The sequence below is a fragment of the Mustela lutreola genome, chromosome 5 (genome assembly GCF_030435805.1).
Source record: "Mustela lutreola isolate mMusLut2 chromosome 5, mMusLut2.pri, whole genome shotgun sequence".
Lineage (NCBI taxonomy): Eukaryota > Metazoa > Chordata > Mammalia > Carnivora > Mustelidae > Mustela > Mustela lutreola.
This window is the reverse complement of record NC_081294.1, coordinates 143,759,281-143,772,462: the sequence shown is the minus strand read 5'-3', so window position 1 is coordinate 143,772,462 and position 13,182 is coordinate 143,759,281. Positions and strand designations below refer to the sequence as shown.

At 34.5% G+C, this 13,182-nt stretch overlaps 1 protein-coding gene and 1 pseudogene across 7 annotated transcripts in view; one reads left to right on the top strand and one right to left on the bottom strand.

The window, feature by feature from the left end:
* The window catches only part of PRR16 (proline rich 16), a 194,757-nt gene that overhangs the window by 24,080 nt on the left and 157,495 nt on the right, over positions 1-13,182 (top strand). The gene's annotated exons all lie outside the window — the stretch shown is intronic.
* Positions 340-1,767, bottom strand: LOC131831498 (small ribosomal subunit protein eS27-like; annotated as a pseudogene).

Genomic DNA, 13,182 nt, shown 5'->3' with positions numbered 1-13,182 from the left:
AAAAAGCCTATTGATTGTGTTACGAGCACTTTATCCCTTAACTGTTACACTTTTTCTTTATGTGCTGTTTTACCAGAGTCTTCAATAAGTAACTTTTTTAAAAAATCTAAAATATGGGCACCTGGGTGACTCAGTCAGCTAAGCATCTGCCTTCGGGTCATGATCTCCAGGGTTCTGGTATCAAGTCCAACATTGGGCTCCCTGCTCAGTGGGGAGTCTGCTTCTCCCTCTGCCCCTCCCCCCCACATTCTCTTGGTCTCTCTCTCTCTCAAATAAATAAATAAAATCTTTAAAAAAATTAAAAATCTAAAATGTGTTTATTGGAATGGGAAATCCCAGTCATCTTTGATTCAGGGTGCTTTTAGTGCTCCTTCTGTAGGATCCTCCTTCTGTAAGCCTTTCTCTTTCTGCTGGAGGCTGGCAGAGGACAGTAGACCAGACAACACACATAACTACTGCTTGGGTGTGGCTGAAGTTGGTCATGTTTTCATAGCATCCTGGGCAGTTCACATCCACAGAGTAGGAACTGGGGCTCACACTAGGTGCTGCTTTTGTGTTTTCTCTTCTCCTCTTCTAGGGAGGGGTGGAGGAGGTCCTTTTTGAAAGCATATTCTTGTGGGAAGGTCATCACCATCAAAAAGCCATTTATTTTCACTTAAGCTTTTTGTTTTGTGATAATTTTGGATTTGCATGTGGTGTAAAAAATAATTCAGAGATATCTCATGTACTTTTACCCAGTTTGCTTCAGTGGTAATTGAAGTCCTAAGACTTGACTAAGTCTAGTGCAATATCATGACCAGATTATTGACATTGATATAGTCAAGATATGAAATAGTTCCATCACCACAAAGATCTCTCCATATGGGCTTTTTATAGCCCCACACACTTCTCTACTGCTCCCACCTGCCCCCGAACTCCTGCCAATCACTCGTTTTGTTCTCCATTTCTACTGTTTACCATTTTACCATAGATCGCTACATAACTGGACTCGCGCCAAATATTACCTTTTGGGATTGGCATTTTTCCTGTAAATCATAATTCTCCTAAGACCATTCAGTTTTTTTTTTTTTTTATATCAATACAGTTGATCCTTAAACAACTAGTAGGTTAGGGCTACTGATCCCCCATCCAGTCAAAAGTCTACATATAATTTGACTTCTTAAAAACTTAACTAGCAGTAGCCTACCATTGACCTGAAGCCTTGCTGATAGCATAAACAGCTGATTAACTCATGTTTTGTATGTTACCTATTACATACTGTATTCTTAGAATAAAATAAGCTAGAGAAAAGAAAATGTTGTTAAGATAATCCCAAAGAAAAACAAATACCTTTACAGTACTATGCTGTAAAAAAAAAAAAGGAAATCTGTGTGTAAGTGGACCCATGCTATTCACACCCTTATTTTTCAAAGGTTAATTATAGTTTGTTTCTTTTTATTGCTGACTAATAGTCTGTGGTAAAGATGTATCTTCCATACCTCATTTAACCACGCACCCATTGAAGAATGTCTGAGCTGTTTCTAGTTTCGAGCTATCATAAAGAAAAAAAGCTGCTGTAAATATGTATATACAAGTTATTTTTGTTTTATTTTGTTTGTTTTTTTAAACTTTTTTTGTTTAAAGGTTTTATTTATTTATTTGACAGACAGAGATCACAAGTAGGCAGAGAGGCAGGCAGAGAGAGAGAGAGGGAAGCAGGATCCCTGCTGAGCAGAGAGCCTGATGTGGGACTCCATTCCAGGAGCGTGAGATCATGACTTGAGCCAAAGGCAGCAGCTTAATCCACTGAGCCACCCAGGCACCTTGTATATACAAGTTTTTGTATGAACATAAATTTTTATTTCTCTTAGGCAAATGCCTAAGAGTGCGTTTGCTAGATTGTATGTCAGTAGCATGTTTAATTTTATAGAACTGTCAGTTTTCCAGAATTGCTTTACCATTCGTGGTCCCACCAGCAATATATGAGTGATCCAGTTCCTCTATTTCCCTTGATCCCCACCAGCATTTGATGTTGTCCCAATTTTTATCTTTGCCATTTTGATTGGTGTTTAGTGACTTTTTAGTGTGGTGTGTTTTTTTTTTATATATATAATTTTTTATTTTTTATAAACATATATTTTTATCACCAGGGGTACAGGTCTGTGAATCACCAGGTTTACACACTTCAAAGCACTCACCAAAGCACATACCCTCCCCAATGTCCATAAGCCCACCCCCTTCTCCCAAACCCCCTCCCCCCAGCAACCCTCAGTTTGTTTTGTGAGATTAAGAGTCACTTATGGTTTGTCTCCCTCCCAATCCCATCTTGTTTCATTTATTCTTCTCGTACCCACCTAAGGCCTCATGTTGCATCACCACTTCCTCATATCAGGGAGATCATATGATAGTTGTCTTTCTCTGCTTGACTTATTTCGCTAAGCATGATACGCTCTAGTTCCATCCATGTTGTCACAAATGGCAAGATTTCATTTCTTTTGATGGCTGCATAGTATTCCATTGTGTATATATACCACATCTTCTTGATCCATTCATCTGTTGATGGACATCTAGGTTCTTTCCATAGTTTGGCTATTGTGGACATTGCTGCTATAAACATTCGGGTGCACGTGCCCCTTTGGATCACTACGTTTGTATCTTTAGGGTAAATACCCAATAGTGCAATTGCTGGGTCATAGGGCAGTTCTATTTTCAACATTTTGAGGAACCTCCATGCTGTTTTCCAGAGAGGTTGCACCAGCTTGCATTCCCACCAACAGTGTAGGAGGGTTCCCCTTTCTCCGCATCCTCGCCAGCATCTGTCATTTCCTGACTTGTTGATTTTAGCCATTCTGACTGGTGTGAGGTGATATCGCATTGTGGTTTTGATTTGTATTTCCCTGATGCCGAGTGATATGGAGCACTTTTTCATGTGTCTGTTGGCCATCTGGATGTCTTCTTTGCAGAAATGTCTGTTCATGTCCTCTGCCCATTTCTTGATTGGATTATTTGTTCTTTGGGTGTTGAGTTTGCTAAATTATTTATAGATTTTGGACACTAGTCCTTTATCTGATATGTCGTTCGCAAATATCTTCTCCCATTCTGTCAGTTGTCTTTTGGTTTTGTTAACTGTTTCCTTTGCTGTGCAAAGGCTTCTGATCTTGATGAAATCCCAATAGTTCATTTTTGCCCTTGCTTCCCTTGCCTTTGGCGATGTTCCTAGGAAGATGTTGCTGCAGTTGAGGTCGAAGAGTTGCTGCCTGTGTTCTCCTCAAGGATTTTGATGGATTCCTTTCTCACACTGAGGTCCTTCATCCATTTTGAGTCTATTTTTGTGTGTGGTGTAAGGAAATGGTCCAATTTCCTTTTTCTGCATGTGGCTGTCCAGTTTTCCCAGCACAATTTATTGAAGAGGCTGTCTTTTTTCCATTGGACAGTCTTTCCTGCTTTGTCGAAGATTAGTTGACCATAGAGTTGAGGGTCTCTTTCTGGGCTCTCTATTCTGTTCCATTGATCTATGTGTCTGTTTTTGTGCCAGTACCATGCTGTCTTGATGATGACAGCTTTGTAATAGAGCTTGAAGTCCGGAATTGTGATGCCACCAACGTTGGCTTTCTTTTTCAATATCCCTTTGGCTATTCGAGGTCTTTTCTGGTTCCATATAAATTTTAGAATTATTTGTTCCATTTCTTTGAAAAAGATGGATGGTACTTTGATAGGAATTGCATTAAATGTGTAGATTGCTTTAGGTAGCATAGACATTTTCACAATATTTATTCTTCCAATCCAGGAGCATGGAACATTTTTCCATTTCTTTGTGTCTTCCTCAATTTCTTTCATGAGTACTTTATAGTTTTCTGAGTATAGATTCTGTGTCTCTTTGGTTAGGTTTATTCCTAGGTATCTTATGGTTTGGGGTGCAATTGTAAATGGGATTGACTCCTTAATTTCCCTTTCTTCTGTCTTGCTGTTGGTGTAGAGAAATTCAACTGATTTCTGTGCATTGATTTTATATCCTGACACTTTACTGAATTCCTGTACAAGTTCTAGCAGTTTTGGAGTGGAGTCTTTTGGGTTTTCCACATATAGTATCATATCATCTGCGAAGAGTGATAATTTGACTTCTTCTTTGCCGATTTGGATGCCTTTAATTTCCTTTTGTTGTCTAATTGCTGAGGCTAGGACTTCTAGTACTATGTCGAATAGCAGTGGTGATAATGGACATCCCTGCCGTGTTCCTGACCTTAGCGGAAAAGCTTTCAGTTTTTCTCCATTGAGAATGATATTTGCGGTGGGTTTTTCATAGATGGCTTTGATGATATTGAGGTATGTGCCCTCTATCCCTACACTTTGAAGAGTTTTGATCAGGAAGGGATGCTGTACTTTGTCAAATGCTTTTTCAGCATCTATATAGAGTATCATATGGTTCTTGTTTAATTTGTCTTTTCCATGATGGCTTATTATATAGAGCATCTTTTCATTTGCTAATTCTCTAGGCATATATTATTTTTGGTAAAATGTGTCCGTTTTTTTTTTTTTTGTCCATTTTTGAATTGGATTACTTATTTTTTTACTCTAAGTTTTAAAAATTCTTTATGTATTCTAGGTACTTGTCCTCTGTCAGATATGTGGTTTGCTAATATATTTTCTCAGTTTGTAGCTTATATTTTCATCCTCTTCACAGGGCCTTTCTTGGGGCAAAGTTTTAAAATTTGATGAAGTTCAATTTAGCAGTTTTTTAAAATTTCATAGATCCTGCTATTCTTTCCCTAGCCCTAAATTCTGAAGTTTTTCCTCTTATTTTTTCTTAAAATTTCATGTTTTTGCAGTTTACATTTAAGTCTGTGATATATTTTGAGTTAATTTCTCTATAAGATATGAAAATTAAAATTAATTAGTTAATTAAAAATTAAATGGAAATTGAGGTTTATTGCTTTATCTATAGATGTCCACTTGCTGGCACAATTTATTGAAAAGGCTGTCTTCCATTAAATTGCTTTTGCATTTTTCCAAGAAATCATTTAAACATATTTCTCTGGTACTGCTTCTAGATTCTCAGTTCTGTTCCAGTGGTCTAGTGTCTCTTCCTCTGCTGATATCATACAATGTTGATTATTCCAACTATAATAAGGGCTGATGTTGGGTAGACTGGTTCTTTCCCCCTTTGTTCTTTTTCCAAGTTGTTTTAACCATTCTAATTTCTATGATTTCTTTATAAATTTTAGAATATTCTTGTCAATCTTTACTTAAAATATTTTGCTGAGACTTTGATAGGAACTGTATCAAACTTGAATAACAGTTTGGGGAGAATTGATGACCTTTTAAAGTTGAGTCTTCCAATCAATGAACATGATATAGAGAAACTGGATCACTCATACATTGCTGGTGGGACCACGAATCATAAAGCAGTTCTGGAAAAATGACAGTTCTATAAAATTAAACATGCTACTGACAAACAATCTAGCAAATGCACTCTTAGGCATTTGCCTAAGAGAAATAAAAATTTATGTTCATACAAAAACTTGTATATACAGGGTGCCTGGGTGGCTCAGTGGATTAAGCTGCTGCCTTCAGCTCAGCTCATGATCTCAGGCTCCTGGAATGGAGTCCCACATCAGGCTCTCTGCTCAGCAGGGATCCTGCTTCCCTCTCTCTCTCTCTGCCTGCCTCTCTGCCTACTTGTGATCTCTGTCTGTCAAATAAATAAATAAAACCTTTAAACAAAAAAAAGTTTAAAAAACCAAACAAAATAAAACAAAAATAACTTGTTTATTTATTTATTTATATCTTAGTTAATTTTCCATATTAATATTTTGTGGTTTTCTGGATATAGACATATACATGTTTGTTTAGATTACTACCTATTTTTTGAGTGATCATAGATGGTATCTATTATGTTTTAAATTTCAGTGTCCACCTGTTTATTGCTAGTATATAAGGATGTAATTTCTCTTTTGTATATGTATTTTTTATCCTATGATTTTGATGAACACATTTATCATTTCTAGGAAATTTCTTTTTCAGTTTATTTTCGGATTCTCTAGCGTTTTTGGACAATTATGTTATTTGAAAATAAGGACCGTTTTATTTCTGTCTTTTTTATCTGCATGCCTTTTATTTCCTTTTATTTCCTTACTTCACTGACTGGACCCTCCAGTAATTACACACAAAAAATAAGGAGAGTGATTGTCCTTCTTTGTGCCCATTGTCAGGGAGAATATATTCATTTTTTTACCAGTCAGTAAAATCTTAGCTGTAGGTTTTTTTAATATGAACTTATGGAAGTTTCCTTATATTCTTTTTTTTTTTTTTTGAGAGTTTTTTTCATAAATGGATGCTGAATTTGTTTAAATTGCATTGATTGATATAATCATGTGATTTTTTTTTTTTAAGCCTTTTAATATGGTGGAGTAAACCAGTCCCCCATTACTGAAATGAACACCATTTGACTATGGCGTATAATTTATATATATACATGAATTTTATTTGCTAATACATTGTTAAGGATATTTGTTTCTATAGTCATGAGGGATATCAGTATATAGTTTTATTTTCCTGTTGTCTTTGATCGATGTTGACAATGGAGTAAGATTAGCTTTATAAAATGAAGTGTGAAGCGTTCTCACATCTTTTATTTTCTGGAAGATTGTATTGCATTTATGTTAATAGTTTTAAATGTTTGATAGAATTCTCCATCTGAGCTTGGAGATTTTCCTTCTTAGGAGCTTTACAATTATTATTTAAGGGGCTCCTGGGTGGCTCAGTTGGTTAAGCATCTGCCTTGGCTCAGGTCATGATCCCAGGGTCCTGGGATCGAGCCCCACATTGGACTCTCTGCTCAGTGGGGAACCTGCTTCCTCCTCCTCTCTCTTTGTCTCTCTCTCTCTCTGCCTGCTTGTGATCTCTGTCTGTCAAATAAATAAGTAATAATAATAAGTTTCCTCATAGGTTATGGGATTATTCAAATTATCTGTTTTACATTGAGTAAGATGAGGTCATTTGTATTTTTCAAAGACTACTAATTTCATGTAAACTGTCAAAATTATGTCTGTAGAGTTGTTTATAATTTTTTTATTGCTTTGATATCAGCAGGAACTGTAGTGATAGCTCCACTTCCATTCCTAATACTGAAAATTTGTATTGTTTCTTCTTCTTGTTGTTGTTTTTGTCACTCCTTAGAAGTTTGAGGTTTGTCAGTTTTGATCTTTTCAAAGAATCACCTGATTTCATTGATTTTTCTATGTTATTTTTCTGGTTTTAATTTCATTTATTCCCACTCTTATATTTATTATTCACTTCTTTTATCTTGTACTAAAATTAACTTCTTTAATCTTGTATTTTGTTCTTTTTTTCTAGTTTCTTGAGATAAGAATTTAGATTATTTATGTCAGATTTTTCATTTTTCTCTGTTGTAAGCTTGTAGTACTACATACTTCCCTCTCAGCTCTGTAATAGCTGTGTCTCACATATATTGACATTTTTTATTTCATTTTCACTGAGTTCAGTTTACTTTTTAATTACTCTTGAAACCTCTTCTTTGACCCATGGGTTGTTAAGAAGTGTGTTGTTTAGTTTCTGAGTATTTGGAGATTTTCACGTTTTCTTTTTGTGATTGATTTCTAGTTTGATTTCTTCTGAGGTCAGAGAGTACACTCTGTATGATTTCAGTTCTGCTAATTAGTTAAGCCTTTCATTTATGGCCCAAAATATAGTATACTTTGGTATATATTACATACGCAATTGAAGAAATATGCATCCTGCCATTGTGTGGAGTGTTCTGTAAATGTTAATGGTAAATGTTAATGTTGATGGTATTGTTGAGTTCTTTTATATCCTTCTAATTTTATGTCTAGTTGCACTAGCAATTTCAGGAGAAAGGTTTTGAAGTCTCCAACTATAACTGTAATTTTGTCTTAGTTTTGGTGCATTCTTGGAGTTGTTCTATTTTCTTGGTGGATTGATCTTTTTACTAGTACATAATAATTTCCTTTTTATGATACATGTTTTTCTCTAAGTACTGTTTGATCTGATATTAATGTAGCTACTCTTGCTTTTTTTTTTTATTGCTGCCTGCATGGTATATCTTTTTCCATCTTTTCTATCTGCCTATATAATTATATTTAAAGTAAATTTCTTGTAGGCAGTATATAATTGTATCATTCACAATACTGATCTCTTTCTTTTAATTGATGTACTTAGACCATTTACATTTAACATGATTATTGACATGTTAAGGCTTAAATCTGTTGTCTTTGTTTTGTCTCCTGTTTGTTCTCTTTGCTTTTCATTCCTCTGTTTTTACCCCTAACTCCTTGTATATTATTTGAACATTTTTAGAATTTCATTTTGATTTGTCTATAGTGTTTTTATGTTTATATCTTTATGTAGCTTTTTTTTTTTAAGATTTTATTTATTTATCAGAGAGAGAGAGGAGGAGAGAGCGAGCACAGGCAGACAGAATGGCAGGCAGAGGCAGAGGGAGAAGCAGGCTCCCTGCTGAGCAAGGAGCCTGATGTGGGACTCGATCCCAGGACGCTGGGATCATGACCTGAGCCGAAGGCAGCTGCTTAACCAACTGAGCCACCCAGGCGTCCCTTTATGTAGCTTTTTTAGTAGCAGTTCTAGGTTTTACTTTATGTATACATAGTTTATCACAGTCTATGGGTGTTGTCATTTTACTGATTTGAGTACAGTATAGAAAATTTACCTCACTTTATGTCCTTTCACTGTTCCTCATAGTATTTGCCTTAAATATCTTCTCTTCATATATTTAGAACTATTTTGGACTACCTTAAACTTTTTTATTTTACCACCAAACATGATAAAGAAAACTGAAGAGCAAAGCAGTATCTATTGTATTTACCAGTGTTTTTGTTTACTCTGTTCCTTTTTCCTTCCAGAAATTTTTTTTTTCTTTTTTAATTATTTCCTTTATATTTACAGAACATCCTTTAGTCCTTCTATTAGAAAAAGTTTTCTCATGACTAATTCTCTTAGCTTTCCTTCATCTGAGAATGTCTTATTTATCTTTCATTCTGTAGGAATATTTTCATTGGCTATAGAATTCTGCATAAACAGTTATTTACTTTCCGCACTTAAAAAATGTTGTTCCACTTCCTTTTTATCTCCATAGCTTCTGACATGAAATTTGCTATCATTCATATTACTTTTCTTCTAAATAAGGAGAAAAGATAGATAAGGTATTATTTCTCTTTCAGTAATTTCATTATTTTTCTTTGTTTTTAGTTTTCAGAAAGTTGGCTTTGATATATCTTGCTTCATATTTCTTTATTGAATTTATCTTGTTTGAAGTTTGCTCATTTTCCTGAACCTGAAGGTATATGTCTTTTGACAAATAAGGGACAATTTCTTTGAGTACTTTTTTTGTAAACCTGTCTTTCTCCAGTGAAATGATTAAGTCCTTTGGTTAAGTCCTTGTAGATCCCTGAGTCTCTTGTTCTTGTTGTTGCTATTGCTATTCTCAGTCTATTTTCACTGTTTTCCAGATTGGATTATTTCTGTATTGTTCAATCTAATTTGTAATGTCCAAATAAATTCACTGTCTCTTTCATTTGTCCCCTCCATTCTTTTGTTGAGCCTATTCACTGAGTTTTTAAAATACAATAATCAGAATTTAAAACTTCTGATTATTGTATTTTCGCCACTAAAACTTATCTTTGCCTGTTCTTTATACTTTGATTTCTTTGCTGAGTCATTCTACTTTTTTTATTTGTTTCAAGTATATTCATATTTTTTGTATTTCAAGTATATTCATATTTGTTTCAAGTATACTCATAATTATTTACTGAAGTTTTTTTTTTGTGTGTGTGTGCGATGGCTTCTCTAAAATCTTTCTCTGGTATTTTTATCAAGATATTTATATCTATTGACTGTCTTTTTTTTTTTTTTTTTTTTAATTTACTTTGGAAAATTTCTGTTTCTTGGGATAATGAGTGATTCCCAACTAAAACTGGGACCTTTTGGGTATTATGTAGTGAGAGTCTGTGAGGTGAATGTAGTACATCATTACCGCTAGAATAGGTACAAATCCACTTGCTGTACTCTTGTCTGTCGATACCCAAGGGAAGGAAAGAAAGCTATAGGAAGGGGAGGAGTAGTTTTTACTATCCTTTGGGTATGAAAGTTCAGGTTCTCTCCATAGTCTCCTTTTCTGGAGTGCCTCTATAGAGGGTCTGAAAGATGGGAGTCTTGACTCCCTACTTGGTCTTTGCTGCTCTAGATGGGAGTGGGTCCCCAATTTTTCTGTGGTATTTGGTTGGAGTACAATTTTCCTGTCCTGGGAGGCTGTACTTTTCCTGGTTATTTGGCTAGACAGAGAAAACTTTCTTTTGGGCCTTAATTTTTAGTCTACATCCCTTCATATTACCAGCTTGCTGGCTCCTTCAGCAACAAGTCACAAATATATAATACAAAAAGAAAATTCATGGGACTCCCCACATTTTTTTCCCTTGGATTTTTCTCCCCCTGGGTCCCTAGTTGTTTTTCTCTTTTCCTTTTAGAGGTCTATTATGTTCATTTTGTATGTAATGTGCAGGGATTTTAGATGTACTTCATGGGAGTAATAAAGTACATCTACCCCATGTCTTTGGAAGCAGAAGCCTTGATACCATTTGCTTTTAAACAGGAACATTAAGCAAATTCTATATTTGTGATAGTATAGACATACTATAATAATTAAACTTTTTTGGCTAAAATGTTAACATTTAAATCACGAATCTCAATAAGGCAGTCACCAAAGAGAAGCATTAATTCTTAATTTCTTGCCTGTTTATGATTAGATAACAGAAACACCACATGGAAAACTGAGTCTCTCTGAAGAATTTTGTATTTTCTGTAACTCTCATTAAAGAAAATACAAATATAGAAATTATAGTAAAGATCATGTAGTATTCTTATTTTTTGTTATTAAAAGAAGTGGTCTTTCAGAAGTGGCCTTCCAATGGGCTGTGCCAAATAAAGTAAATTCATGTAATGCTCACTTCTATAAATTTTATATCCTTCTTTTTTCTGTTTATGTTACAGGTTGATTAGAAATTCATGTTTTGGATAAGACTCCCTTGTGCTTATTTTTGATCTTATTATTTTGATCTTATGATTTATTCCTACATAATAGCCAAGAATCCTTAAAAAACAAAGTAAGCAACTATAGTATGTAAGATGATGGAAACACAAAGTGAATAGTTCTGAATTCAGGGAAGAGACATTTAATTTCAAATGACAGAACTGTTAAACTTGTCAACTGAAATAATATAAAGGATTCTTCCTGAGCATATAGAGTAAATGTGAAAGTCCATAGAAAGGTAGAAATGTATAAAATTAATAAATAAAGAATCTTCAGAATTGGCTTTATTATTTGTGAGCAACACACTTCATTTAATGACATGAATTAAATTAATTGCATTTTGCTTCTGAATTCTACCACTTACTTTTAAGTGGTAATAGGTTTGTGCTAGTATTGGGGAAAGATGTTCTATCCATCAAAAGTTTAACTAGGACATCTGGGTTGCTCAGCAAGGTAAGCTTCTGCCTTCGGCTCAGGTCATGGTCTCAGAGTCCTGGGATAGAGCCTCGCATCAGGCTCTCTGCTCACTGGGGAGCCTGCTTCCCCTTCTCTTTCTGCCTGCCTCTGCCTATTTGTGATCTGTCTGTTCAAATAAATAAATAAAACCTTTTAAAAAAAAGTTTAACTACATGCTAGATATTTCTTTTGTCTAGAGAAAAAGCATGGATTAGAAATATTAAGTCACATACACATGCATGGACACACACCCAACTGGATCTCCATAAGCAAAGATTAACTTATTAAAAATAAGTATAGTTAATGATGGTATGATGAAGAAGTAATTATTTGCTACCCTCCCCTATTTGCACTTAGTCCTTTGAGGTGACATGATTAATAAACAGTATATTCTCTACAATTTGAAGGGTATTTATGTTAAGATGATATTTCTGTATATTGGTTCAGGTCTCATTCATAGAAATGAATGGAACCATTCAAATAAAAAAATGTTAGAGAATGTGATCTAGTGTTTCATAAAATAAAAGAATAGGCTGGTATACATATGAAAAATTACTGTGGAAGGCAGGAGGTAGTCAGACATTTTCAAAACAAAGCTAATAAAGATCTAAATTGGAATAAGAAGTCTAGAGGACACTTTTTTAGTATCTCTCAGAAGCAGTGCAAACCCTGTGTCCCTGGAATTTCACTTCAGAGAATCTGTTTTAAGGAAATAACCAGAAACTGAGAAAAACTGAAATAAGAGTGTGTCTCAAAGTATCTGTCTCAGTTTCCTGTTCCTTTGTCTATGTTTATTCTTAATTTTCTTCATGAGTCTGCTTTTATTTGTCTTCTAGGGTTGACAACTTTTCCAGGAAAAGAAGTGCAATAAACTTTGTTTTCAATAACATGTATCAAAATTGTAACATTTAAACCCTATAAGGTAGTAGCTAGTCAAGGGTTACATATTCTTCTTTTTGTCTTTGTTATTCCTTAGGCACAAAATCCCCTTAATTCTTCCCTGTGTCTGTGACAGGAATGTTTTAAATGGAAGAAAAAAGAAATTGTAATAAAAAAATAACTGATGTGTTAAGAGGCTCTGTGTACTTAAAGTGCAAGGGCCACCTGGTGCGGAATCTGCTGGTCTTGGTTTAGAGTCCAGCTTTGTTACTGACCTTTGGCAAATCTGTTAATCCCTCCGGAGGCAGTTTTCTCTTTATTTGTTGAAACATATGATGTTCCTGTTTTTGTTGGTCGAAATAGTTCTCTACTGGCTATTTCTGGTTCAACCTAATAAAATGAATGGTAAGTTTTCTCCTAGCACCAATGATTTGTGAGTTTATTGTAGAGTGTATTGTCTGGAAAAAAATAGTTTATTCTTATTCAAACAATCTGCTTTAAGAGGCAAAGGAGACTCTGGCCATTCAAAAACCTTCTCATACTAACTAGTGAAATGGTTAGTTTATCCTTTCATTTAAAAAATATTTTCCTGGTTCACAATCCCATGTTATGTTGAAGCACAAAAATAAAATACTAGGGGTCCCCTAGTTGTAAAAAGTCAGTTGTTTCACATTCATTTAATCTCGAAGACATCAAATTCCACCAATAAATCTAATAAAGTTTAAGAATAAATTACAAAATATCAGTACTGAGCCTTTTTGTAAATGTCGTAAAAATAATAAAATGAA